Source organism: Sciurus carolinensis, unplaced genomic scaffold, assembly GCF_902686445.1.
Source record: "Sciurus carolinensis unplaced genomic scaffold, mSciCar1.2, whole genome shotgun sequence".
NCBI lineage: Eukaryota > Metazoa > Chordata > Mammalia > Rodentia > Sciuridae > Sciurus > Sciurus carolinensis.
This window is the reverse complement of record NW_025920139.1, coordinates 1,241,810-1,268,612: the sequence shown is the minus strand read 5'-3', so window position 1 is coordinate 1,268,612 and position 26,803 is coordinate 1,241,810.

The window sequence follows — 26,803 nt, the reverse complement described above, 5'->3', positions numbered from 1 at the left end:
AAGAGGTGATGGCTCAAGGGGATATGTGACCCTAGGCCAAACATGTGGTAGCAGATAAAAAAGAAGCCTCAACCAATTTAGAAACTTCCTGAGGTCCTCTTGAATGCACTACTTTTGGCAATCATTGAACTAAGAGTAGTTTTCAGAGAGTCACTTCCATTGAGCATTCTATCATTCACTTCTATCCAAAACCTTGCTACACTGGTTTATCTCCTTCTCAAAGAAATGCCTAAGTTTGTTAACATTGTTCCTATGAAATGACAGCAAATCACAAGACAAGTGTAACAGGTTGGCTTTCAGCCAGTTGAGATTGAAGGGCGTGGAGATTCCAGGCTCTTTCAGGAGAGAGCACTTGGTTTTTCTCCCCAGGGGCTGCTTCTAGGCCTTGGGAGCCTTGGGTATGTATGAGTGCATGCTGTGACATCCTGTCCACTCTGCTGATCCCTGGTGATGTCATAGAAAGGCAGTCTGACTGCAGCATGGTGACATGGTGCCCATGGACACCAGAAACACTTTTGGTCCCTGGCTCAGTTGTGGTATTAGGAGGGAAAACTGAGGTAGGCAGCCCCAGGGGCCTGTTGTTCTCTACAAATCCAATCCTGACTTCTTCACCCACTGGAAGGGGAGAGGGTGTTTTGGGGGTGCAGCATATCTGACCCGAGTGTTCCAGCTCCTTCCTGGACAAGGAACCCCTCTGAAAACTGACACCCTGCACTACACTGGAGGCCTGCTAGGGAGCAGCATCCTTATTCAACCTGCCCCAGGCATGCTGGCCATTTGGTGACACCTATTCTTCTACAGGTTGTTGGTCTCCACCAGGTCTAGTGGACAGGGAAATCAAAGAAGCATGTTCAATTGCTCGCTCAAGAATAACCCAGCAAGGCACTGGACCTAGTGACACTGACCTTGCACACAGCTCTTCCCATCCTCAACTCACCCACTGTACTGCTTAGTCAGGGAAATAAACTAGGGTCCTCACAGCCATGTGCAGTGATGGCTGGTGACAGTTTTGGACATAAGGCTGGGGTGCCTACCCTGCAGTTCAGTGGGTCAGGTGATGATTGAAGTGAAAAACATCACAAAACTCTTGCAGGATGCTCCTTCTTTTCTACAATGACTGAACAGTTGACAGCTCAAACCTGTGATGTTGAACTTCGATTCTAAGTGGAAGTGGGTGCATGCTGTCCTCCCTAGAGAGGAGAGAAGGAATTGAGTCATTTAGCAAGTGTGATGGAGGCAAGGAGGCAGCTAGCCCAAAAAGTAGAGCTGTTTTGTGCACACTCTATATGCCAGGCCCCACTACATTTGCTACTGCCCTGCAATTAGCTCACCCCCAGAAATTTTCTTGGCCTGAGTTTCCAATGATCCTTTCAACTTACCTTTATTTATTTTTTTTCACTTTTATTTCTCATTTAATTTCATTTACAGAGATCCATTTTGATAGGTGTTAGCTATTATAATTGCTGTAGAAAACCACTCCAAAATTAGTGGTTTAGGACAATCAGCATTTATTTGGGTTACAAATCTGTGCTAAGGTCTGTTTTAGTCTTGGCTAGCTCTCCCACATGTCTTGGGTAGACTGGGTTTGTGTGATTTCAAATGACCTTCTCTGGAGTATTTTAGTTTTCATCCACATGTCTCATCTTCCAGCAAATCAGCTTTGACACATCTTCTTTTCAGTGACAGAGCAAGAAAGAGTCAACCAGTTTCTCAAGTGATTTTCAAGTCTGTGAGAAATTCTTATGGCTGACCCCAGAATCAGAGTAGGAAAGTCCCACAGAAATGTCATCAAAGGACATGGGTAGAGAGGCAGGGGTGAAGAATCAGAACTATTTTTGCAATCTACCATTGTGATTGTTCTAGGATCCTATTTACTACAGCAGTCAACTTACCTTTAAATGCACATATATCTGAAAAATCTGCCTTGGCATAAGGGTTCATCCTCCTGAACTGACTCATACCTCTCAGGCACAAGTCCTCTGTAATAATGTCCAGGGTCTTTATAGCAGGCCATGGAGGATGTAGACAACAGGATAGTGTCACACCCTGGTGCAAAGATGCTCTAAGAAAATAAATGTGATGGATGAAACAAGTGCCTGACAATGATGTGAGAAGCACAGTTCTGCAGTGCATAATATCATTTTGACCCATGACTCATGCTGCAAGATCAGAACTGTACAAAATTTAAAAGCTGAGTATTGAAAAATGGAAGTGCTATGGACTTTTCTGTAGGGCAAGAACTGCAGAAAGCTGTTGGAATTCAAAATATAAATTCAGTGAACACATACTAAATTTTTCTTTCATTGCTAATGGTCTGCAAAAATAAACCAATGGACATGAATGCCTTTGCAAATTCATGACTCTCTCCTGTTGTTTGAATTGGACAGCAGATTAAAATTATGCTGATTTTGCTTGTCCAACACATGACCAATGAGGAAAGACTTTTCTTCTACAATACCAGTAGCACCAAAACACCAAAATTTACACAAGTATAGAATTGGAAAGCCAGCTCTAAGTGATAGCTATCAAAGTAAATAGTTCTCCTCATCAGAATTTAAAACATAATAAATCTCTACTAAAAAGGAAAAATGTAGACCTGATATGGCTGAAACCTGAATTTAAAAAAACAAAATTTTACAGAAAAACTAAAGTTGGTATGAGAGTTATTGTCCAGAAACAACAGATTCTAAAACATTCAAAAAATACAAAATATTTTTTTCTTTTCAATGCACCACAGAAATGCTGCATGCCTAATATCCCTGATTTCCTTCTTTAAATGTGAACTTTCCAAGTAGATGTTCTTGAGTGATGCATACTCTTGAAAAACCAATCCAAATTTACATAAAACTATCTGAAAGATGGGAACACTGTCCCCTAAACCCAATTCTACAGAGCATGGCCTCAGGATATCCATAAAAATTTATTCTACTGTCATAACAACTAATTTTAAATAAAAATAAAAAAATATACTAAAAATTAGCAAAAACACTATAAAAAAAGCTTCATTAGAGTTGTGACTGAACCTACAATAAAACAGGAAAGCAGTTTTTAAATATCAATCATGACTCCTGAGTGACATCAGAAGAAACTAAGATTTTTATTCAGCACAGACTCACTCAATTCCTTTAAGGAAAATATTATATTCCCAAAGCAAAGTAAAACACAGTGAGAAAACATAGTGCCAAGAACAGCTCTCTTTTGTCATCACCTCTAGGTTTCCCAGCTGACCTTTAGGTTGACTTCCATTTCTTCCAGGTTTACCATTTCTCTCAGTGGGTGTTATACTCCTGTTTTTATTTTGTACAGGCATGTTCATGTCCTGGGGCTGCCATAGCATTTGCAGATGTGTCTGATCACACTTCAGGGAATGGTTGAAGAGCAGAAGGACAGCTGGAACTTGCTGAACATTAGGAGATACTGTTCCTCTTTTTTATCCAAGATCTTGACCAATTGAGTAAAAATGAGGCTTTTCTTGCCTGGGAAAACAACCCAGTTATCTTTAAGTCACTTTCCAAGATGTCCACATATCCATAATTTTCCTCAGTATACACTTCAGCAGTGGACATGAAGAATCACTTCAGCTAAGAGTCTCTGCTTCTCTATTTCCATCTTCCACTCAGGGTAAGAAATATCAAGTAAGGGGCTGTGCATGGACTGTGTAAAATCCTCTCTGTGGCTGGCCCACACTCCCAGAGCAGGGGCAGGACTGGGATGTGAGGGCTTCTATTGCATCTTGAAGACAAATCCATTATTTTCTTTGTCCTTCCCAGGACAGCTGGCAGCTTGGCCACCTGCCTCATTCTCCCTATAGCTGTCCAGTGCCTGGGAGTTGGGAATGTTCCATAGCACAGGGAGTTGGTGATGGACAGTAGCTATGGTCCACAGCAACTGAACCAGTAATGTCTGGAAATGTCTGATGGCTGTTCATTTCAAATAACCCACCTGGTTTCATAGGTGGCCTGCTCAAATGTCTATTATGCTGTTGTGCCCGAAGGCTCGAGACCCCGCAAAGACCACCAGAGACCACGATCAATGCAAGCAGCAAAGAGTCATTTATTAGCAAGCTCGAGCTTGGTCCTCTGCGTCCTTAACCAGTGACGCTAAGAGAGGCCCCCCAGCCCTCGTTAGCAGGGTTTATATAATAAAAGGCAAGCAGTTATACAGTGTTCTTCCTAATTAGCTAACATATACAATTGTAAAGCAAGTTATCTTAAGTTCTGAGTTGCTCTGACCTCCGGGAGGAGGGTTATCGTTAGCAAAGTTTGTTCTCAGGTCAGCTCCCCTGGCCTTCACAGATAAGACGAGAGAGGTCTGTGTTTATACATTCTTTACCATTTTTACAACCGGGGCTGTGGGCAGTTTGGGAAAGCTTGTGTTTATACAGGTGCGGAAGAGCAGGGCTGTGGGCAATTTGGGGAAGCCAGTGTCTCTATCTTTCATTCCCCCCTCTCCAAGAGCATTTAGAGAGCCAATCTTGGGTCTCTATTACTTTAACCCTTGCTGCGGTTTCACGGGCTGATATTGGGCCCTTAGCACCATTAGCTGTACTGTATTTATTCTTTCCTTAATAAAAGCAATTAACTTATTGACCATACAAGGTCCTATAGTTAAAGCTAGTAGCAACAATAATAGGGGTCCTACCACAGCAGACACCAGAGTAGTTAACCAAGGGGAAAAATTGAACCAGGATTCAAACCAGTTCTGACTAGCTTCCCGTTCTTTCTTTCTGTTTGCTAGTCCTTCTCTGACTTTTGCCATGTTATCCTTAATTATTCCAGAGTGATCTATATAAAAGCAACATTCTTCCCCTAGAGCCACACATAGGCCTCCTTGTTGTAAGAATACTAAGTCCAAACCTCTTCTGTTTTGCAAGACCACTTCAGCTAGGGAAGTTAAAGATTGTTCTAAATGAGAGATTGAATCTTCCAAACGCTCCATATCTGCATCTATCGCTGCTCTTAGATTGGAGTAATGTCTGTTCTGAGTAACCAAGGAAGCTACTCCAGTTCCTAGCCCTCCCAAGCTAGCCCCGAGCAGCAGACTAAGAGTTAACGTGGTAATAGGTTCCCGTTTATGTCGAATAGCGTTCTGTTTCAGGCCCCATCCTTGTTCAATCATAGTCATAAAACTTTGGTGCTCATGGTAAATTAGCCACGGAACCAATCTGACTAGAACACAATAATCCTTTGACTGTTTTAACACATTCCAGTGGACACAGGGGGTGAGTCCAGAGGAGCAAGCCCACCATGTATCGTTGTGGGGGATTATAAAAGAGTTTTCTTCCTCCGGTTGGATTTTCCATGTCAAACGACAGAGGGACCGGCTGGCATGGGGCACTGCTCCTAAACAGAGCCCTTGCCCTGACACTTGTTCTAGGGTTAGGGACTGTGTAGATCGCCAGCGGCAATCCTGGAGCTTGGTGGAGATAGTAACATGTGCTTGCACTGCTACTCCCTCATAATATGGGGGGACAGTGTTGTAGCAGAGCCAGCAGGACCTGGTCAAATTAGGATAGGTGGCATTGAGCACCAGGAAGGACCAAGACAAAAGGCTCAGAAGGGGATGAGCTTCCGTTTGAATTGGATCCACAATCGACTGTTCATGGGGTTGTTTAGTTCTTACGTAGGGGGCACTTAAGGAGCGGGTGGTCGGTTGTGGGGTATTTGGGAGGCTAGTAACTAATTTACTAATTTTTGGACCTTGGGTGGGGGGGATAACCGGGACTCTTTGGGCTGGAAGGTGTAAAATGGGGTTAGGCCCTAATGGCTGGGTGAAAAACTTTATAATCATTCGAACAGTGAACACTACCCCCAAATCAGGTCCCTCAGCATAGAGGCGTAACCCCCATGATCGGGTTTTTATCCATTGTTTGTCCCGCTTTTCCTTATCAGTGAAGGTGATGGAGAGGGGGTTACACCTATTGTTACATGAAACTGGTTTTTTCCCTCGCTTGACTTCAATTAAGTCACGAGAGGCTTTTATCCAATAAGCCTGCCCTGTAGTTTCACATCCCCACTTAGCACAGAAATAAGATTCTTCCCCTCCACATTCTTTCTGGTGAGAATAACCAGGACACACATAGAAGGGGAGACGCTGAAGTTCCTCCCTCCCGCGGGTATAAGCACAGTTAAATTTTCTTGTTCTCCCACTAACTGTATCTGTAAGGGCCCGCTTACTTAGATGTAATTCTTCATTAACACTAATAGTACCTGTTCGCACTGAAAAAGCCCCATTTGCTAAGGTACAAAGGTCTACTTGCAGTTCAGGCCACCACGTCCATAAAGGGTGGTATTCAGTCACAGTCAAGCTGGGAACCTTTGTCGCTGGGTTAGTTACTTCCCAGGTGATTTCATAAGGCTGATATGGGCTCAAGTTGGTGGCTCCAAAAACTGGAGCCAAAGCTATGGTTGTGGCAAGAATGAAAGAATAAAGTAAAAGCAAGAACATAGTCACAGTCTGCGGCGGCAAAGCTTGATCTTCAGTGGGTTGTCCTTAGACCTGTCCACTCTCCAGGCAGAGTCGTCTAGGGCAGGAAGCACGATGTCAGAAAGGGGTTCAGTCAACTTGGCATGGGTGTGATGAATCCAGGAGGCGATGCCGTCGACTTTGAGGGCGGTGGGTGTAGTCAAAATGACCATGTAGGGGCCCTTCCACCGCGGCTCCAAGTTACTCTGTCGGTGTCGCTTCACTAGGACCCAATCACCCGGGTGGAAGTTGTGAGGAACAGGAGGCGGGCCTGACTCGTACAGACTTTTGAGCTTAGGCCAGACTTCTCTGTGGGCCCTCTGCAGGGCCTGGAGGGAAGATAAAAGTTCAAAATCATCCACAGTTTCTTCTGTTAAAAGCCGCTCAGTCAGATCAGGGAGTATTGGAGGCGGGGTCCCAAACATGATTTCATAAGGGGTGAGTCCCATCTTATAGGGAGAATTACGCACCCGATATAGGGCATAGGGAAGGAGAGCCACCCAGTTACCGCCAGTCTCCAGGGTTAATTTGGTTAAGGTCTCTTTTAAAGTTCTGTTCATTCTCTCTACCTGTCCTGAGCTTTGGGGTCGATAAGCACAATGCAGTTTCCAATTTGCCCCAAGTACTGAAGCCAGCCCCTGACTTACCTGTGAAGTAAACGCTGGCCCGTTGTCAGACCCTATCATCACGGGAAATCCATACCTTGGCAGGAGGTCCTCTAAAATCTTTTTAGCCACTATCTGCGCCGTTTCCCGCTTGGTGGGGAATGCTTCAACCCATCCTGAAAAAGTATCTACAAAAACTAATAGATATTTATACCCATACCTTCCAGGTTTTACTTCAGTGAAATCAACTTCCCAATATGCCCCTGGCCTATCCCCCCTTAATCTATTTCCGGATTCCCCTTTGCTATATCCTGCATTTGTTAACTTACAAACCCTGCAACTTTTGACGATCTGTTCTATCTTATTTTGTACACCTTTAATTTTAATTCCTGCTTGCAGCATCAAGTCCTGTAATTTTCTTGTCCCCATGTGGGTGGTCTGGTGGAGCCTGCACAACACTTTCTGCCCCATCAGCTCTGGAAGTATTATCCGGTTTTCAGAGTCTTTCCACCATCCATCTGAGCATTGGGCTAGTGGTTGCTGGCGAATCCATGATAAGTCCTCTTCCGTGTAGGTTGGGTCTTTTGGGAGGGTTCGTGGGCCAGAGTCTGGGAGTTGAGCAACCGTGATCAAGTCTCTCTGGAGGGCTATTTCACGTGCCACCTTGTCTGCTAAGCAGTTGCCCCTGGATACTGGATCAGATGGTTTTTGATGCCCAGGGCAATGTACGATAGCCAATTTCTTGGGTAACCAGAGGGCGTCTATCAGGGACACAGTTTCTTCCTTGTTTTTAATAGATTTCCCCTCTGTGGTTAGCATTCCCCTTTCTCTGTAAATAGCCCCATGAATATGGGCAGTTGCAAAGGCATAACGACTGTCCGTGTATACAGTCAATTTTTTGTCTTTTCCCATCATTAGGGCCTTAGTCATGGCTATCAGTTCTGCCTTCTGGGCAGAGGTGCCTATTGGTAGGGGCTCAGCCCAAATCACCTCTGTCTCAGTCACTACTGCTGCACCCACATACCTTTGACCCTGATGTAGAAAGCTGCTCCCATCCGTGAACCATACTGCATCTGCATCAAGCAGCGGATAATCTTGCAGGTCTTCTCTGAGCCCATGAACCTGGGCTAGGATTTCTGAGCAGTCATGTATGGGTGTGTCCAGGTCAGGGTCAGGAAGCAGTGTAGCAGGGTTGAGTGCTGAGGGTGCCTGAAAAATAATCCTGAGAGGGTTAAGTAATAAGCCCTGATAATGTGTGAGCCGAGCATTACTGAGCCATCGATCTGGAGGTTGTTTCAGGATTCCCTCAATAGCATGTGGAGTGACCACATGTAATTCTTGTCCCATTGTCAATTTATCAGCATCTTTTACCATTAGGGCTGTGGCTGCAATCATACGTAGGCATGGGGGCCAGCCCACAGCCACTGGATCCAGTTTTTTTGACAAGTATGCTATTGGTCTCCTCCAGGGGCCTAGGTATTGAGTCAAAACTCCTTTTGTGATCCCTTTAATTTCATCTATATAGAGGAAGAATGGTTTAACGACATCGGGAAGCCCCAGAGCTGGGGCTGACAAGAGGGCATCCTTGATTTGTTGGAATGCTGTATCTGCTTCTATTGTCCAATTAAAAGACTGCTTGTCTTTTGTGGCCTCATACAGTGGTTTGGCTAATTCCGCAAACCCTGGGATCCAGAGTCGACAGAAGCCAGCCGACCCGAGGAATTCCCTTACTTGACGTGGGGACTGGGGCTTTGGGATTCTTAGAACAGTCTCTTTGCGGGTTTGTGTCAACCATCGTTTGCCTTCCCTTAGGAGATAGCCCAAGTATGTTACCTCAGGTCTGCAGATTTGAGCTTTCTTTGCTGACGCCCGATATCCCAAGGTGCCCAGTGTCTGGAGTAAATCTTCTGTCCCTTGGATGCATTCATTCCAGTTTTCAGCAGCTATAAGGAGATCATCTACATATTGTAACAAAGTTAGGTTGGGATGATTTTGCCTGAACTCACCCAAGTCCTCATGTAGAGCTTCGTCAAACAAGGTGGGAGAATTTTTGAATCCTTGCGGTAATCTCGTCCAGGTAAGTTGTCCATTTATACCCTCATCAATGTCTGTCCATTCAAAGGCAAATAGCTCTTGGCTCTTTGGAGCTAGAGGCAGGCTGAAAAAGGCATCTTTTAAATCCAGCACCGTATACCATTGTCTGTAAGGGGGAAGCGCACTCAGAAGTGTATACGGATTAGGCACAGTAGGGTGTATGTCTGCCACCCTTTTGTTTACTTCTCTTAAGTCCTGAACTGGGCAGTACTCGTTTGAGTTAGGCTTCCATATTGGAAGCAGGGGGGTGTTCCATGCCGATCGGCAAGGACGTAGTACTCCTTGGTTCAGCAGTCGCCGGATATGGGGAGTTATTCCTATTTGAGCTTCCCTGGGCATGGAGTATTGTTTAACCCTAACGGGGTTAGCTCCTGGTTTTATTTCTATATAGAGAGCGGGCCGATGTTTAGCCAACCCAATTCCCCCAGTCTCTGCCCAGGCATCTGGAAACTGCCTTACCCAGTCTTCAATGTTTTTATCAGGGGACCGCGGCTGCTGGTGTAACGGATATTCCTCCTCCAAAGTAAGAGTTAGCATAGGTAGCAATTTTCCTTGCCCATCGGTTACCTGGGCACCTTCAGGGTGAAAATTAATTTGAGCCCCGATTTTGGTTAATAAATCTCTTCCCAACAAGGGATAGGGGCTGTCAGGTATGACTAAGAACGAGTGAGACACTTTTCCCATTCCCAAGTCTACTGTTCTTTTGGTTGTCCAAGGGCACTTTTTAATCCCTGTAGCCCCTTGCACCCATGAGGTGCTTGTTGATATCTTTCCTTGAGGGTCAGTCAAGGCTGAATATTGAGCTCCTGTATCCACCAAAAACTGCACTGGAGTCCCCTCCACTTTCAGAGTTACCCTAGGTTCGGGGAGGGGTTCCGAACCCCGTCGCCCCTAATCATGCATTTCATCTCGGGTGACCAGGACTGATGGTCTCCTAGTTGTCCATTTACCATCTCTGGTTCTATGGTTCCTCTTTTTAGGGCAATCTCTAGCCCAATGGCCTTCCTCCTTACAGTAGGCGCACTGATTCTGACCCAGATCATGCACTCTGGAGTTCCCAAGTGGTGGTCGATTACTCGGGAGTCTGTTTCCTTCTTTTTCTGCTCTCCCTCCCTGCACTGCTACTACTAATGCTTTGGTCATCTCCCTAGTAGCCCTAAGCTGCTTTTCCTCTGGTGCATCTCTGTTATTGAATACCCGCTGGGCTATTCTCATTAAGTCTTGAATACTTTTCCCTTCCAAATCCTCTATTCTTTGTAGCTTACGCCTTATGTCCGGTGCTGCCTGGTTAACAAAGCTCATTACTACTGCTGCCTGATTCTCTGGGGACTCTGGATTCATAGGAGTATACTGTCTAAATGCTTCCATCAATCTTTCTAAATAAGCTGAAGGTGATTCCTGTTTTTCTTGCATGACTGAATACACCTTGGCCAAATTAGTGGGTTTGCGAGCTGCTGCTCGGAGACCCCCCAATAGAGTCTGGCGATAAACCCGGAGTCTCTCCTTACCTTCAGCCGTATTGTAGTTCCATTCATCTTGCGGAGGCCTGGACAAGGGGAAAGAAGCATTAATTAAATCAGGGTTTACAGTGGGTTGTCCATCGTCTCCTGGGACCAACTTTCTGGCTTCCATCTGGATTCTTTCACGTTCCTCGGTTGTGAACAAAATCCGGAGTAGCTGCTGACAGTCATCCCAAGTAGGCTGATGAGTGAACATGACACTATCTAAAAGGGAAATCAAGTCTTTAGGATTGTCGGAAAATTTAGCATTTTGATTTTTCCAATTATATAAATCGCTTGTAGAGAAGGGCCAATATTGAAGCCGGGGATTGCCAGCATTGTCTGGCGGCCCAGTTTCTCGGAGCGGCAGAGCGACCGTGGAATCTGGAGCTTCTGGTCGGGAGGGGCCGGCTGCCCGCTGAGCTCGGCTCCGCGTTCGCCTTGCCAGCCCTCCCGAGCCAGTTCTTTCTTCCTCGTTTTCGGTCGTAGCCGCTTCTCTCTCTTCTGTAGCCTCCGGTCCTGGGTCCTGAGGAGGAATAGGGGCTTGCATATAAGGGGGAGGATTAACAAGAAGGGGGTCTGGATCATCCTCCGGGAGAATAGGGTGGGGAGCTGTGGGCTTTTCTGATGAATCTAACTTCTTTAGGGCAAGCATCTTAGTTGTGGGGGAGGGCAGCGGTGGTAGGAAGGGAGAAAGCCAGGTTGGAGGGTTATTATCTACCAAGTTTTCCCAGGTTAAAATGTAGGGAATTTGATCTGGGTGGCCAATTTTTCCTGATTGGAAGATTTTATCTTTGACCTTTTGGATAGTTGGGAGGTGGAAGGTTCCCTCTGGGGGCCATCCCACTTGGAAGGTGGGCCAATCTGACTTGCAAAAAGTTACAAGTTTTCTTTTACTGATTTCAACTGACAAATTACGTGCTCTGGCTTGAACCTCCTCAAAATGGCTGACCATGATAGTCAAAGGGGTACTTTGAGTTTGGCCCATCTCTATAACAATTAGATATCCAACTATTGAGAGGAGAAGAGATGTAAGGGTTAGGTAAAAAAGAAACCGAGCCAGACGACGCCGATGTGGATTGGAAATGTTGTCACAGCAGAGAGCTGCCGCTGGTCGTCTATCCGGTTGAAAACCTGTTTCCTGTATAATTCCAAAAGGATGAAATGAATTTGACCATTGATTAGTATTGCTCCTTTCTATCAGGAGATCTATAGACCCGTCTTCCTCCAGATTGGAGATGAGAAGTTTGAGAGTGAGGAACGGTGTGCAGCCACCGCCGCTGCCGGGGGATGTGGCCAGGGGACGTGGCTGGCGCCCGCCCCGAGCCACCACCGCTGCCGCCGCCGCCACAGGAGCGCTGGAAGAGGAGTTGGGAGTGAGGAACGGTGGTGAATTGTAACAGACTAACACAATGAAGAACTTGATAGAAGGCAAGAGTAAAGACCACACAGTACAAAACACAAACAGACAGACACGTAGCGCGCTAAATCAAAAATTGGCTAGCCAACAAAAACAATTTCCGATCTCAAAGAGTTGCCCAGGCACAATACAACACCCAAATGGGACAAAGAGTTACTCAAATGCGACAAAGTCGCCCAAATGCAGCACAGCTGCCCAGATGCCAGAGTCACCAAAATGCGACAAAGTCGCCCGACGGGTCGAGGGGACGTCTCCCGAGACCCTGCTGGGGTCCTATAGCGCGTCCGCCAGGACTGTGCCAGCCCAGAACCAGAACCTGCAGGCAATCCAGACCAGAAAACACACGGCAATGCCTTACTCACCGGCTGAATGACTCTATGATCAGGTGTCTAGGTGGGTTTGGGGTATCCCGGGCGAGCCCCCATATGTTGTGCCCGAAGGCTCGAGACCCCGCAAAGACCACCAGAGACCACGATCAATGCAAGCAGCAAAGAGTCATTTATTAGCAAGCTCGAGCTTGGTCCTCTGCGTCCTTAACCAGTGACGCTAAGAGAGGCCCCCCAGCCCTCGTTAGCAGGGTTTATATAATAAAAGGCAAGCAGTTATACAGTGTTCTTCCTAATTAGCTAACATATACAACTGTAAAGCAAGTTATCTTAAGTTCTGAGTCGCTCTGACCTCCGGGAGGAGGGTTATCGTTAGCAAAGTTTGTTCTCAGGTCAGCTCCCCTGGCCTTCACAGATAAGACGAGAGAGGTCTGTGTTTATACATTCTTTACCATTTTTACAACCGGGGCTGTGGGCAGTTTGGGAAAGCTTGTGTTTAAACAGGTGCGGAAGAGCAGGGCTGTGGGCAATTTGGGGAAGCCGGTGTCTCTATCTTTCAGTAGTTGTAATTTTACAGCTGGTTCATCATCTTTAATATAATATCTGAAGGCTTTCTTCTGTTGTTATGAAATACCCAAGTCCACGAGTCCCCCAAAGACCACCAGGGAGCCAGAGTCAGATGCAAGCGCAAAAGAAAAATTTATTAGCAGACTGGAGTCCGGACCGTCATCCAACGCACGGACTCAGACGGCTGAGGAGGAGCGGCCCGGACTGTTACAAGGGTTCCTTTTTCATAGGAAAAAAAACCACACGCAGAGAGTTGGGGACGTAGCCGGCGGGGGGGGGGGGGGTGTTCATGCCTTAGCGTTTCAGGATTGGATAAGGGTATGTGGGGTGTACCTGACCTTGCTGGGGATAGGTGGGGGGGGGGAGGCATGATCTCAGAACAGGAACTTCTGAGCTCATAGGGACTTTCCTCTTGCACTATGATTGATCTGGGAGTGGGCTGTTGTGTTCTTCGGGGTATTGGGGGCCCGATTGAGATGAAGGCTCTTCCCTAAGATGGAGTCAGTTGGTTCAATTGAGTCCCTTCAGTGTAGCTCTAAGCAAGGTAACATCTTCGCAGTTCTCTAACAAATTCAGTCCCTCCATTTATTTCATTTAGCAAGTGCTTATTGAGCCCATTGTGTGTGCTCTGCAGAGTACTGGGAATACCGTGGAGGATGGTAAGGAGCCAATACAGTAGCAAAGGGTAAAAAATAAGCATGTAAATAATAAATACATGATTTTGTTAGTTGCTCTGTAGAAAATATCATCAATGCTACCTCTGAAACATAATAACTATACTGTGACCGCTGGCATTCACACAATACCCTCATTGTACCCTCTGACACATATGTCCCCAATTATGGTCTCATACAATCTCATAATACACACATTTTGACCTCAGACATAGACTAATACCACTCTGCTCTCTGTCACTCACATAATATCACACTGTGTCCTCTGAAAGAAATATGAATATTTTCACTGGGTCCTCTGACATGCTTGAAATATCCTCACTTTGACCTCTGACATTGACATAATACCCTCATTGTGATGTCTGAAACTGATATAATGTCCTCTCTGTGAATTCTTGCACTCATAATATCATCATTTTGGTCTCTGATACTGACATAGTATCCTTATTCTAACCTGTGATACTCACATAATACCCATAGATTGACCCTCTCTACACACATATTACATGCAATGTGACTTGTCATACACATAATACCTTTTTGTGACCTGAAACACTCACATCATGCTTGCAATGTAGTCTCTGACCCTCATATAATATCCACATTTGATCTCTGATATATAATAAATTCAAACTGGCCTCTGACACTCACATAATATTCTAACTCTGACCTCTGTCACTCACTTAATATACTCACTTTTGCCCCTGATATTTACATAATATTCTCACTTGGCATCTGACATTCACAAAATGCCAACACTATTACCTTGACACTCATATAATACCCTCAATGTGGCCTCTAATATTCACCAAATACCTTCAATGTGTCCTTCAACACTCACATAATATAATTGTCACCTCTGACACTTACATAATACTCTCACTATGGTCCAACACAGTCACTATGACTTGGGACACTCATAATATCCTCAAGCTAGTCCCTGATGTGACAAAATATTCTCACGGTAGCCACTGACACCCACATAATTTCCATAGTGTTGTCCCTGTGATTGCAGAATATCCTAACTGTAGACTCTGAAATTTATACAATATCCTTTCTGGGACAGTTGTCGCTCACATAATATCCTCATTTGGTTCTGACACTCATATAATACCATTACTATGACTTCTGACACTTACATTATATACACAATTAAACCTCTGACATTTACCTCTGGCCTCTGAACCTCACAAAATACCATTACTGTGACCTCTGGCAATCACATAATATCCTCAATGTGGCCTCTGATGTTAATATAATACCCTCACTGTGGCCAATAAGACTCACATAATTTCCTCATTGTAGCCTCTGACACTCACATAATACCATCACTCTTACCACTGACACATAATATTCTCACTGTGACTACTGTGACAACTGTCACTCATTAAGTATCTGCCCTGAGGCTTCTGACATTCAATAAACACTGTCTGGCCTCTGACAGTGATATAATGTCATCAGTGTGGCCTCAGATTTTGTATAAAATCCTCACTGTGCCTTCTGACACATAATATTCTCACTATGGTTTTTGAATCTCACATAATATCCTGTGTCCTCTGACACTCATATATCTCACTGTTGCAATGAAAATCACATATTATCTTCCCTTGGTCTGCCTCATAAAATTCCCTCACTGTTACATTGATACTCTCATAAAACCCTGATTGTGACCTCTGATGCTCACGTATAAACTTTAATGTGGCCTCTGATTTTCACATAATATCTTCACTGTGATCTCTGAAACTCACATAATAACATGTGATCTCTCACATTCACATAATACCCTCACTTTGGACTCTGATATTCACATAATATTCTTACTATGAATAATTACATGCACATAATGTCCATACTATAACATCTGACTCTTACATAATATTCTTCCTCTGGTCTCTGACACACAAAAAATATCCTCCATGTGGCATTTTAAACTCACATTATAACCTCACTATAACATCTGTCACTCATATAAAGTCTTTACCTGGCCTCTGACATTCATATAATATACTTACTATGGCCTCACATTCTCACAAAATATTCTCACTCTGACTGCTAACCTTGACAAACTGTCCTCACTGTAGCCACTGAAATCCAGATATTACCATCACTGTGGTCTCTGACACATAATGTCTTCACTCTGGCAGCTCACATTCACGTAATATCTTTAATCTGCCTACCAACACTCACATAATACCTCCATGATGCCGCTGACACTCTGGTAATTACCTCAGTATAACCACTGTCACAGAATATCCTTATGTGGTCTATGACACTTACTTATCTTCATTCTGGTCCCTTTTACATAATATTCTCCCTTGACTGCTAACACTCACATAATATCTTCACTGTGGCCTAAAATACTCACAAAGTATTTTCCCTGTGGACTCTCACATTCATATACAATCCTCACTTGACCACTTTTCTAAAAATACCATTTATTTTTTTAAAGGCTAACATGTAAATTACAGAAAAATAAAAATATAAGCATAGAACTAAGCTATTAATTTGCAAGCAGCTTACTTGGACATGGCTTCCAGGTCATGAGTATACATACAGAACATCATATTTTATGTGATTGAGATCATTGTGAGTATCATCCTTTTCCACACATGAATGCTCACCAAAACAAAATCTAAACCTACCTAATTTGACCACTTACATTCACATAATAACATAACTCTGACACAAGAAACTCACATAAATACTCTCACTCTGGCCTCTGAATCTCATATAATGTTTACATTTGACCTCCAACACTAGCATAATATCCTCACTATGGAACCTGACACTAGCATAATACACTCATTGTAACTGAAGACACTAATACCATTAATATGACTGCTGACACTCACATAATATCCTTAGTATTCACTGTGTCCTTTAGTATTAACATAATATTCATACATTAGAATTTACAACTAATATAGTAGTTGTCCTTTGGCTTTTAATGCCAACATATTATCAATAATTTTACATCCAAAATTAATAGTTTCCCCAAGTTCTTTCAAATTTATGTAATATGGAATATGTAGGCTCTTAAACTCATATAAAAACTGTTTTTAGGTTCTGGGTTTGTGACTTACTGTTAGAGCACTTGCCTAGCACAAGTGAGGCACTGGGTTCAATCCTGAGCAAAACATAAAAAATAAAGAAAGAAAATTAAATTTAAAAAGGAATTCTGTTATTTTTTTAAATTGTCCCTTGTTCTTTCTATATTAATATTATATCCATACTATAGTATTAAAATTTCTGTAATCACTAGCCTCTGACTGTTCATACTAACATGCCTTCCATCCTGTAAAATCTAAACTTAACAGAATAGCTGCCTGGCTTTGTACCCTTAAAATGAATGTAATAAATTAGTTGTACCCTCTAAAAGTAATAGCTGCCATGTAGTCTTTAATGCTAAAGAAATATTCTTACTGTTCCACATTAAACTAATATAGTAGATTCCCTGGGGCATTAAATATGGTTATAATATCCATAGTGACCATCTAAAACACATATAATAGTTCCCCTGTAGACTTCAATAATAATACAGTATTCCTATTATGGCCATTCCATGTCTCTTTTTTACAGTATATGCATACAATAGCATGGAAAACTATACAAGAACTGTTCTGTCCTTTAGTATTAATATAATTTGTCTGGTGTTATAACATCAGAAGTGGATATCACAGCCATTCTGAGTACTCAAATACTAACATGGTATGCAAACTAGAGTATCAAATACTAGTATAGAAGCTGTGCAGTGACCTCTAAATCTAATGTGTTATTTATAGCCTAGCATCTAAAATAAATATACTACCTCCCCTGTATCTTGAAATACTAATATTACATCCATATTATCATCTAAAAAAAACAATAAAATATACGTCCTGTGGCCTCTAATATTACTATATGCTGTCTTTATCATAAACCCTGAAATCAATATAATAACTTAATTGTGGATTTTATTATTCATTTAATATCCTTGATATAACATCTAAAACTAGTAAACAGGTATTCTGTAGCATTTAATATTAGTATATTTATAGTATAAAACCTTATGCTACTAAATATCTGCATTTTTGGCATTAAATAATTTTTATGAGTTATCATTAAAATTAACTTATTAACTACCATGTTGATTTTAATCCTAAGATGATAAACATACTTGAGTTTCTAAAAATGACCTAAGAGTTTATTTGTGGCTTTTAATACTAATATAATATCCATACTATGACATATCAAACTGGTATATCATATGATAGCTGCCTTTTAAGATTGATGTAATTTTCATACTATAGGAAGTGCAGCTAATATAATAATGACCCTGAGGTTTTAATACTATTACATTATCCATAGTATAGCATTTAATATTAACATGATAGCTTCTATAGACCTTGGATATTGATAAGAGGTGTGCAATAGCATCCATAACAAATATAATTCCTGTTATGTAGTCTATTATGCAAAAAAATATCAAAATGAAACACCTCAAGATAATGCGATATCTGTCCTCAGTTATTAATAGTAATGCCAATACTACAGCATCCAAAAGTGATATAATAGTTGTCCTGTGGATTGTAGTCCTACTATAGAATCCATTCTATTATATAATCCTCATGACTAGGGTTGCTCTTCATGAGCTTCACTGGAAGCGAGCAGAGAGGTAAGACAGAGCACTAACTGGAACCAGGATGCAAGTTCTCAACAGGCTCCATTAGAAACAAACCATGCCCAGTAACTGAGAGTTCAGAAGGCAGTTGCTCAAGCCACATAAAAACCATTGTCTTTGTCCAACTTCTCTGGGAGGAACATGTCACCAATAATGCAACTGCAAAGAAGCATTCCTCAGTCTTACTTGGGGACCCATGCCACCTGGGATTTGACCCTTCAGATCTGAGTTGCAGTCTTGCACCTGAGACAAACCAGGAGGCCCCTAAGTTCCATGGTCTCTTTGTCAGGATCATCATACCCTGAGTACACAGCTGCAGATATGAGGACATGAGGAGTGATATATGTAGCCTGCACTGCCTTGCTGCTCCTTGCTAACACAAGATCAGAGAGCAAAGTCTGTGTGGTGTGTATCCAGGGTGTCTTAATCTCACACTGACATTGATTGTTCTGAGATTCACACTGTGCCTTTAATAACTGTATTTGCCTAATTTGGATTTCAGTAGGAACCTGTGGTAATAATATATCACTTTAAAATTTTTATTTTGTTTACATTGGTCTAGCTGTCAGAAAAATCATAATTTAAAAAGAATGTATGTTCTTGTGAATTTTCTATTGAGAGTTTGACACACTACACCTCTGTCTTGAATGCTCTTCTTAGAAAGGGAATAGGTCAGCCCTCAGAGCTTGGTGCCTCAGTGTTTCGATCTGGTGAAGTTGTGCTTCAGAGTGTGAAAGTCAGGACTGGGACAACTGGGTACAGGACCATGTTGAGGATATTGGTATAAAGATGTATTAGAGGCAAAGGACTAACACTCAGGTAGACTTTATTGATATACTTCTTCGTGGAACTTTTTTTTATTTATTTTTACTTTTAGTTTTTTAAATTTATTTTTATTGTAAACAAATGGGATACATCTTGTTTCTCTGTTTGTACATGAAGTAGAGGTATACAATTTGTGTAATCATACATTTACCTAGGGTAGGAGTTTGATTCATTCTGTTATTTTTTTCCATTCCTCCCACTCCTCCCACCCCTCTTTTCCCTCTATACAGTCCCTCCCTTCATTCTTGCCCCCCTTCCACCCCCCATTATGTGTCATCATCCGCTTATCAGTGAGATCATTCACTCTTTGGTATTCTGAGATTGTCTTATCTCACTTAGCATGATATTCTCCAATTTCATCCATTTGCCTGCAAATGCCATAGTTTTATTATTCTTTATGGCTGAGTAATATTTTATTGTACATATATACCACAGTTTCTTTATCCATTCTTCAAATGAAGGACATCTAGGTTGGTTCCACCATCTGGCTACTGTGAATTGAGCAGCTGTGAACATTGATGTGGCTGCATATCAGTAATATGCTGATTTTAAGTCCTTTGGGTAAAGGCCAAGGAGTGGGATAGCTGGGTAAAATGATGATTTCAGTCCAAATTTTCTAAGGAAACTTCACACTGCTTTCCAGAGTGGCTGAACTAATTTGCAGCCTTGTGGAACTTCTTTTTTAAGATGTGAACCTGTTTCCAGTGGAATCAAACCACTCTGGAATCCATTTTTCTGCGATTTATTTTTTCTCTTGTTTTGGAGAATTAAGCAATGATCCCAGCAAATCATTTTTTAGGCATTTTCCAAGAGTGATCAATGAAGAGAAACTTATCACTAGCTGACCTTGTTAGCATAAAGGCTTTTAACAGTGACTTGGAAACTGACTAAAATTCTGCTCATTTCATGGTCCTATAAGGCCTACCAAAGCTCATACAGGGCTCTTTCTCCTTCCTGAAGAAACTTAGTGGATAGGAAATGTTATCACATAATACCATAATGTCATAAGATGAATACCTACAGGAGCAGGAGATAAGAGGGGAGAATTTCCATGATTTCAATTTTCACCAGCTTAAAAAACAGGGACTATTTACTTTTTTCACATTCACTGGTGCCTCAGGGCTTACCAAACTCAGCACCATTCAGAGTTTCAGGTCTTCCTTGCAGTGATCCTCACCATTTGTTGTACCCAAGTAAATTTCAAAGAACAAAGAGGCATTCAGCTATGTCCTATCCTGGGAGCCCTCCAACAGGGGTGATTGCAGATATGAGTATTGATATTCAAGTCTTTCCAATCCAGTGGTTTATCATCAGACTCTCACCTTTGTGGGAAGGTAATTAGAAGACAACTAGTTCTGTATGCACAAACAAGATGGTTCTAAGCCTTTGAGATGGTTTGCTAATTTTTGATGTTTCTTAATAGAAGAGAAGGAGATCAGTTTCTTGTTTTCATTCAAATGTGGGCACAGGGAACTCAGTGAAACAGAATTAGATTAATGACTATCCCCTAAAGAGGTTGTTTGCATAGTTTTTTTTTTTATTTTTCAAAACTGAATTGTCAGTTCTTCTCTCTGCTCCAGTAACCCTAGCTGTTGAATAAATATTGACTTCTGAGTTGGTTCCTTGTTCTTCTATTGGGGCCTTCTTTCCAAATTTTAGTTAGAAGAATAGAAAGAAACTCTCTTCAGCAACAAACACACAAAGAAGTGGCCTGCTGTGACCTTGAAAAAGCAATGCAGATGTTCTCTAAAGAAATAGAGAAAGAGAATTCCACTCCCATTGTTATGACCATGGTATTGAACAACATTTTGGCAATTTCACAGCATCATTTCTTCTTGATAAAAATTGCATTCATGAATTTTATAACCAAAATATTTTCATCTATGTGAGGCATTTAGAAATGGAAACAGAAATGCCAGTTCCTTGCTATTTAATGGGGTCCCTGGAACTTTGCCTGGTGCCACACAAATTTTCCAAAAAAACTCTGGAAGTATAGCAGTGCCACTGCTATGAAACTATGGAGAAAAAGAAATGAGATTTCTGATGACTACATCTTGGAAGAGAAATAGCATGGCACTTTCTGATTTATTTTTCTTTGAAACCAGGTGCTGATGTGGATTCACTTAGATGGGGAAGGTACAGGTTTTGGACAATAGAATTTTCTGGTCTAGTGATCCCTTGTAGTGAATCCACATCATACAATGAGAAGAAATATTGAAACAATTCTAAATTTTACAGAAAGCATTGAAAGGTCTATTGAAAGGCACAGGGAGTCCATCTCTGAAAATCAGTCATGACAAACTTCCAGTGGGGCAGATTGGAAACAAGAACAAGGTAGAAGTTGATTTCCCCTCTTTCACTGTTGAACTCACATGATGGTAGATTGTATGTCATCCCTTATCCCTCCACTTTCTGTGTTGTGTTTTCTATATATTGGTGAATTACAGACACATGACTCAAACATTAGTGTTCCAAAGGAATACATATATAAATGGTCTTATATACCTGATGACAACTTCAAAAGCATATACTAGAATAATCCCAGGGGAATGAATGGCATAAGTATTCAGGTCTTGTAAGTTATAATAACTTTTTCAGGACCACACACTTGGCCAGATTCAAGCTGTCTCTCCAAACCAGGTGAGGTGGCTACATCTGGGACTTTCTGGGGACCAGACTCAGAGGGTGTTGGTGTAAGCATGTCCACTTGTGTTTATGTCAAGGGAAGATGGGAGGAACCTGCATCTCAGTGGGCCATTAGGATCATCTTGTGTGAGAAAGGGCTTTGTGTATGGAGTCTCCAAGGAAGTGACCTCACTTCCTTGGCAGTAGAACACACAGAACTTGGAACACTAGTAGCTAGGCACCCATGTTCCATATAAACTCCCATTCTGCTCACTTGTGTTGAGACAGCAAGTCCAGAGCCATGAGTTCTTGTTGTCTACTCATCTTTGGATGCTTATTTCTTATAAAAGTCCCTAGTAGGGGCCTTTCCAAAGATTGGAAGAACTGTATCAGTGTTGGGACCAACAATTCTTGGGATATTTCCCAAGAAGACCAGAGGTGAAAGAGGACAGGCCACTGGAAGTGAGTAGAACCTAGCTCTCCACTCAGATTTTCATTTATGTAGCACCAGACCCTCAGAAATTTTTGTCTGTGTATGTTTACATTTGTTACTCTTATTTGTGACTTACTGAATTTGATGTTGATCAAGCTGTGATACTATCCTTTAAAAGAATGCCACCTTACATCATTCCCTCAACACCTCAGAAAGACATAACTACATATTGAGTACAAACTAGTACTTCAAAACCCTAGTAACTATACTTCTTAGCAAGTCTTCTCTAAGCACCCTAGAGAGTCTTTTTACTTAACTCAGAGAGCCTGCAATACACACCTCAGAGAAAACCTTTGTCTCATCACAGAGACATTTCCTATACACTGAAAATAGCCCTTTTATTCACTTAAGTGAACACTTACACTCTCATCAATAAGCCTTCCTGCAAACCTCATAAAGCCCTCCTACACCCATAAGAGGGCTCTCCCTCCATGTCAGAGAGCCCACCCTACATAAAAATGAGAATCCACTTAACATCTCAGAGAATCTTTTCTTCACACCTCAAACTCACTTACCTACACTTCTAAATAATGACTCCCTACTAATACCAAGAACCTTTTCTGCACACCTCAAATTCCCATTCATATACCCCATTGGGACACTGCCTCCACACTTTATTCAGCAACACTTATACAACTCAGGAAGCCTTTTCTATACACCCCAGAGAGTACTCCCTATAAATTCCAGTGAGATGCTAATTCAAACCTCAGAATTCCCATGGTACAAACAACAACACACCCTACTACACAACTTGGATTCAACTTACTACTCACAAAAATGCCCTCTCTACTCATTTCTGATGGTTGAACTGACACACCTCTCTGAGAAGAATCTGGATACACTGATGTGTGGCCTTCCTAAACAATGTAGGGATTCCCCCTATTACACTCAAAGAGTACTCCCATTACATCTCATTGTGTTCTACCTAGTCTTATCAGATAGATTTCATTATTCATTTCTGAGGGCCCTAACTATACAACAGAGAGCACTCCTATGTAGACAAAAGCCCTTCTATACCCCTCATAGATTCCTCTTGCACACTTAATAGAGGCCTCCCTACACACCTCAAATCATCTATACTACAAATCTCAGAGAACCTTCCCTTCACACTTCACTGAACACTTCCTATATACATAGCAGTCACCTCTCCACACAGCTCAGAGTCTTGCCTACTCATATCAAATACCCTTTCTACAGAATTCAGATGGCCATCCATACACACCTTAGACACATATCCTACACACATTATTTATCAATCACTGTATCAATGTTGGGACCAGGGAATGGTTGCTGCACACCAGACACCATGCCTCTACACAAATCAGAATGCCATAATTTCACTACTCAGAGGGTCCTGTTACACACCTCATAGAGCCCTCCTTTCAAACTTCAGTTTGTCCTCATTTATCTCAGAGATCTTTCCTTACTCACCATAGATGTCCACAAATACACACCTCAGCTAGCTCTTAATTTTTACCAGTGAGCAACCATGCTATACACCTCATTCAACGGTCTCCCTATAATTCTCAGAGAGGCTCCCATACAAACCTCAGAATGCCCTTTCAACAATCTTTTAAAAACCCTACCTACACATCTCTTGTAGTCCTCAAAACTAGCCAGAAAACCCTCCATATTTACCTCCAAGGGCCAAAACTACAAACCTAAAATAACCCCCAATATACTGTTCTGAGTGTCCTACAAATACACCTCAGAGATTCTCTCTTCTGTCCTCAAATATTCCCCTTACCGCACCTGAGTTTATTCTTGCTACTCATATCAGAGATCTCACTATTTACTGTAGCAGTTCTTCTGTACATAACTGAGATAGCTTTTCTACTATGTCAAACTGGCCTCCTACTCCCATTATAGATCCCACTGCCCACCTAATATAGACCTCCCTACACACCTCTGAGAGCCCTTCAATCACACCCCTGAGTGCTATCCCTCTGAATTTCAATTAGACCTCACTACACACCTCAGTAAACCTACATGGCAAAGCTCAGAGTCCAGCATATTCATCTCCATGATTCTTAGCTGCAGACCATATAGATCACCCTCCCACACTTCATGGGGCCCTCCCTTCTATATCAATTTTTCTTCCTTACTCACCTAACAGAGTTCTCACTGCTCACATCAAAAAAATGTACAAACACAACTAAATGAGCAATTTCTACTCATCTCAGTGCACCCTATCTATATACCTGATTTAGTCCTCCCAAATCAATTGAAAGGACCCACACACACTTCTTGTAGCTCTCTAACACACATTATAGAACCATCCTGCACACCTCATAAAGTCCACAAAATGCATCTCAGAGGCCACATGCTACCACCTTCAGAGAGACTTTTCTACATGTCTCAGTTTAAAAAAGTGTAACCTTCATACTCAAACCTGGAGCAGTTCCTACACACATCAGAGAAGTCCCTACATAACTCAGTGAGTAAAACCATACTTCTTTGCAAGAAGAAACAATGTTTCTTTGCAAGACCTCTATAAACACCTCAAAGAGCCAATATACTCACCTTACTGAGGCCTCAGTATAAACACCTCAGAAAACACTTTGACTCTCGAGTATGGTCTTTCCTATACACTATAAATACTATTACTCTGAAACTAACCCTAACCCTAAGCAAAACCCTAATTCCTACCTACATGCCACAGAGTTCTCCCTGACCTTGAAACTTACCATGACTTCACTTGACTCTGATTCTAAACCCTAACCCTAGGCCTAACCTCTCACTAAACTTATATTGCTCTCCTTTCTATGCCAGTTTTTTTCTCCCTACTAATCTTGCCAAACTCTTGCTACTCATCTCAAATGGCCCTCCAAACACAGCTCACTGAATTCTTTCTACAATTTCCAGTGCACAAACCCTGTGAAATGCTGTCAGTCATCCCAACTCTTTTCAGCGGGCCCATTCACACACAAAAAGGAGTCCTAAGACAAACATCATATAGCCCTCTTTCACAATTCATATACACCTCCTTATACAGCTCAGCAGCTGCACACTACCAATTTTAGAGACCCCTCTCTTCACACATCATTGTATGCTCCATAAACATCAATGGAAACCATCCTTATATCAAGAGTAGTACCTAGTTGTGTAGAGAATCTCAGGTAGACATCCATATATATCTTACTGAGTACAAACTATATTCCTATATGAGACATTTGTACTAACTATACTTTGATGCGGTGCTCTTTAAACACCTCATAGTGAATTTCTACTCACCTCAGAGAGCCTTCACTACACATCTCAGAGAGCTCTTTCCAATCACCTCAGAGGTCTTTCCTATATACTGCAAAAGTCCTATCTATACAGTTATGTGAGCCCTCCAAGTCATAGCCAGAAGTCCACTGACAAACCTTACAAATCCCCCTACACCTTTCAGAAGCTCCTCCCTAAATACCTTAGAGAGACCTCTCAACACAAAGAGAACCTGTTTTAATACCCCAGAGAACATTTCCTACACACCAAAAACTCATTCCCCTACACATCTAAATAATCCCACCCTACTCACATCAAGACTCCTTCCACACACCTCAAAGTGCCATCCATAAACAGTTTAGGGATGATTTCTCCATACTTTATTGAGCAACAACCAAAAAATCAGATAACCCTCCACGTACATCCCAGCAAACACTCCCTATAAACACCAGAGAGATGTTAATTCAAACCTCAGAATGCTCATACTACACACCTCAAACAGTGATACATACAAAACACAGACAGATCTTACTTCTATGCAAAACTCTCCTTACTCATCTCTGGGTGTTGCATATACACACCTAAGAGAGCCCCCATCATTCTCATTGAAAGCCCTCACAAACACTTCAGAGATTTCTGTTATTATCCTCAAGAATGCCTCCCATATAAACAGTGTGTTCATCCTGTGCATATCAGAGAAATCTCACTCTTCACTTCAGGGGATCTTCCCTCCATAACTGTGTTAACATCTCTACTCAGTCATAAGGCCACTTACACCCTCATAGATTCCTTGGCATATCTAATAGAAGCCTCCCTACACACCTGTAAGAGCCCTCATTCACACGTCAGAATTCCATCCTCATGCATTTAAACAAGCCCTCACTTTACACCTCAGAGAACCTACACTACAAAACTCAGAGAGTCTTCCCTACACACCTCAGCAAATCTGACCTACACATGACATAGGCCCTCCCTTCACACTTCGTAAGGTTCTCCCTTCTTCTTCAGTCTTTCCTCCCTACTTCTCTTACATAGCTCTCATTACTTAGCTAAAAAGGCCCTTCAGAAACAACTCACTGAGTTCTCTATATTCATCTCAGCACACATTCTTTATACAGCTGAGTAGTCCCTCCCAACTCCTCTCAGAAGGACCACCCACAAACATCATAGAGACCTCTGACACATGTCAAAGATCTCTTCTACAGATCTTATAGAAGTTCCTCAAAAAGATCAGAGATTGCAAGCTACCAATCTCAGAGAGTCCTCTCTACACACCTCAAAGTAACCTTCATTCACATGAAAGAAAGCCCTTTCTACTTATCTCAACAGCAGACTCTACA